The sequence below is a fragment of the Mastomys coucha genome, unplaced genomic scaffold (assembly GCF_008632895.1).
Source record: "Mastomys coucha isolate ucsf_1 unplaced genomic scaffold, UCSF_Mcou_1 pScaffold14, whole genome shotgun sequence".
NCBI classification, from domain to species: Eukaryota; Metazoa; Chordata; class Mammalia; order Rodentia; family Muridae; genus Mastomys; species Mastomys coucha.
The window spans coordinates 46080140-46084157 of record NW_022196896.1 but is presented as its reverse complement, the minus strand read 5'-3'; positions in this window follow the sequence as shown (position 1 = coordinate 46084157).

The following is a 4018-nucleotide window of genomic DNA, read 5'->3' as shown; positions in this document are numbered from 1 at the left end:
TTCCAAAGGTCCTAAGTTCAATTTCCAGCAACCACATGGCAGCTCAGTCTGTCTGATGTCCCCTGCTGGAGTGCAGATGCACATGCAGACTAAGTATCCATACACACAAAATACATAAGTCTTTTTAAAGTCTCTTTATAACCATGATCAAAAAGAATGACAACTACAGACTCTGTATTCTAATTCTAGTTATAACTGCATATCACTTAAAATCTGGGATCATAGCAAACTAATAAAATTTCCTTCAGCAAATTCATATAAATACTATTGTGAAATAGTTCCTTTGTAATTCACTACCAAATATTATTTGAGCATTGTGTTCTAGGCATTTTGCTGGCTCCTGGAACTATAAAAACTTGCTTCTATATTGTGCTAGCACACAATACAGAAGTCTTCTGGCAGGTATAGCAACATAAAAAGCCACACTAAGTGAGGATAGCTAATGCACAGAATAATGAAGAGGGAAGGAACAGCAGGCAGGCAGTCCAGGAAGGAAGGACTCCTGAAAGAGACGAAAGGCTTATGGAGTCCCCCTCCCCTACAGTACTTCATCTGTTGTCCTCCATATTTCCTTTATTATTTGAAGGGTTTTACAATATATTCTTATATCTCTGAACAGTAGAAGTGAGCTCCTTGACAGGTTTTTAATTGGGTCAGTCATTTGGGTAGGAGGATGCTCAGGGCTTCTATCACAGAGACAAACACATAGTTTCATCAGTCCATTCTTAGAGAAAAAAAAAAAAACTTTAAACACAGGCAGAGTGGGGTTAAATTTTAGCTCCATTCCTAATTTGAGCCCTCTTCCAGCCTTTACTTTTATTTAGATAAAATATAGATGTACAAAAATATAGTCCTACACTGACTGGTATGGAAATACAATACTTAAAGTACCTGTGATGTTGACTAGCATTCTTGCTCTGGGGAAAGGGTGCTGACTTATATGATGAGGGAAAGGCCCATGACTAAGACTAGCCCCTGGAGCTGGAGTTATACATGTGAGCCACATATGGGTTCTAGAAATTGACCCAGGTCTGGAAGAGCAGCTAGTCCTTTTAACTGATGAACCAACTCTCTATACATCCCCCAAACCACCATAGTTTTACTTCTCCCACACCCCCAAAGGCAGACTGCAATTATATTTAACAGATTATCTTTAAGGCAGGCTTATTTGCTATTTCTAGATGTCATTGTCTTATCTATCCTCACAAACATATCAAGCATTTGAAATATAGGGGACCTGTCACTTTCCCTCCCTCCTTCCCTGCTCCTTCTCCTCTCTGTTCCTCTCTTCCTCACTTCCTTTGTCCTTCCCCACCCCTCAGTTTTTTTGGTTTATGTAGTCTTGGCTGATCTGGAAATCACTATGCATTACATCCCCTCTTCACTTCAGTCATCCATCGGACTCCTGGCAGCCTCTGTTTTGGAGCTAACACCTGGGAGCTAAGACAGATGCTCTCTGTTGACTGTTTGTTTGTCTTTGAAGAACCCAACTGAGAATGCCCACCGCCTGAGTACACCAGCCAGCTAGCCTGAAGATCTTCTGAATCTGGGAACTTTGGCACCTGAACTTTCTTTGTAGTGTAATCTAGAGACTTGTTTTCAGTTTCTCCTGTCACTATAAAAACCCTGATTTATTCTCAGTAAAGTGGAACCTTGATTGGGACGCAACTTGGCTTCGTGTTTTCTCTTTGCATTTCAAACCCTCTATTTCAGGTCCTTTATTCCCTCCTGGGAACCCCGTTTGTAAAACTACAGGCAGTTTCAACTATGTAGACCAGGCTGGCCTTGAACTCATAGGAATCTAATTGCCTCTGCCTTTAATCCATTAAAAGCATGCAGCACCATACCCAGCTTCCTCTTATTTCTTTAAACTTTTTATATTCTACATTTCCTATAATAAATATTGCTTTTATCTCTTAAAAAGTAAATAATCCAAGAATATTATTAAATAAGGAGAAATGGCAAGGTATATTTGTTTTGTTTTTATCGTAACAGACATAGGGAACCCTGCTGTCTCTAAAATTCCTTTTCCAGACCAATAAAAGCCTCTTGAGAATAAGAAACATCGTTTTCACTCACAGGCTTATTCAGAGTTTTATTAATATGTCCTTCACACCTATATTCACCATTGCAACTACTGCGGCTGCTAAAGAAAAGAGACCAGATCCAGGCAGATCAATAGAATGGGTCAGATTAAAGAATATCAGGATGTACTGGCTGGTTTTGTGGGCCAACTTGACACAGGCTGGAGTTATCACAGAGAATGGAGCTTCAGTTGGGGAAGTGCCTCCATGAGATCCAGCTGTGGGGCATTTTCTCAATTAGCGATCAAGAGCATAGGGCCCCTTGTGGGTGGTGCCATCCCTGGGCTGGAAGTCTTGGGTTCTATAAGAGAGAAGGCTGATCAAGCCAGGGGAAGCAAGCCAGTAAGGAACATCCCTCCATGGCTCCTGCTTCCTGACCTGCTTGAGTTCCAGTCCTGACTTCCTCTGGTGATCAACAGCCATGTGGAAGTAAGCTGAATAAACCCTTTCCTCCCCAACTTGCTTCTTGGTCATGATGTTTGTGCAGGAATAGAAACCCTGACTAAGTAAGACACAGGACCTGAAGACAAAGTAGGGGAATTAGACCACACTGCCAAAGAAATGTTACATCTAAAACAAGAAAGTAGTAGTGGTGCGCACCTTTGATCCCAGGACTGAGGAGGCAGAGCCAGGAAGATTTCTGTGAGTTTGAAGCCAGATTGATCTACAGTACAACAAACCAGAGTTACATGGTGAGTCCCTGTTTCAAAAATATGAACAACAACAAACATGTTACATGTATGTACAAAACTCTTAAATAATAATAAAAAAAAACAAAGAAATAAATACTTTTAAGATGAATTAAGAATCAAAGTCCTGTAATCTGGAAACATGTCTGTCATTCCTAGCCACTTACATAGCCCTTAGTGAGTGAAGTCCATATGGATTTGATATTGTAAAACAGCACATCACACAATTTCTCTGAACTGTATTCACCTTACCTATAAATTAGTAAAGCTTTACCAGATATTTTGGTGCACAAACATGCAGTTTGGAAAAGTTTTTTTTAACTAAACAGTTATAATTTCTATACTTTCCTATATCTGATTACTTGATAAAGTTTTAACTTATTAAATAGTATTACTAGCACTGAAATACACATATTAGATTTTATGGGTGTATACATATATGTTACCAAGTATATATTCCTATTGTTGATCTGATGTACTTTGGCACATGTTAGGTGATACCTGTATTTTTAAATGAATATCACCTAAGCCAGAAATTTGAAACCTGACAAATTCAAATACTTCTGTTTTTAAAGTGTTATTCTGAATGACCACAAGAGGTCTCTAGCTTTAAAGAAAAGAATATCCCTTACTATTTTTCTTTCTGGACAAATTAGAAAACAGAGTGATTATATTTTTGAGAAAATATATTTAATTAATTAAACAATACTAAAGCAGATTTTCAAATTAAAAAAGACATATTCTGTACATGTAGGAAAATAGGGTTCTTTCCACTCTCTCTTGAGAGTAGCACCACTAATAGTAGGCATTCAGGAACTGGATTGCCATGTCAGGAATCTAGTTAATGGGAATCATGTAGGACCTGGAAGTGAAATACACATAAGAAAAAAGAGGAAAACATTCATCCAAACTGACATCAGCATGAGCAAGCACCATATGACCAAGACATAATCTGACCAAAGCACTGTGGAAGAGGGTGCCAAGGATTCGTGCCATGACAAAGTTATTCTATAACCAAGGGGTTCTGTGACCAGTATGTGGGAGTCAGACGAACGGGAACAGGAGAGCACTCTTCCTGAATGTGAACAAAACTAGATAGACTGCAAAACTCTGCTAAAGCATAAAGAATTTAGTTTAATATTAACATTATTAGTCATTTCTGGAAAAAAGAAAATTAATTGGATCATTCCAACTAGCAACAGTAACTTCAAACTAAACTGTAGTTGGGAATAAATAGTATTTGCT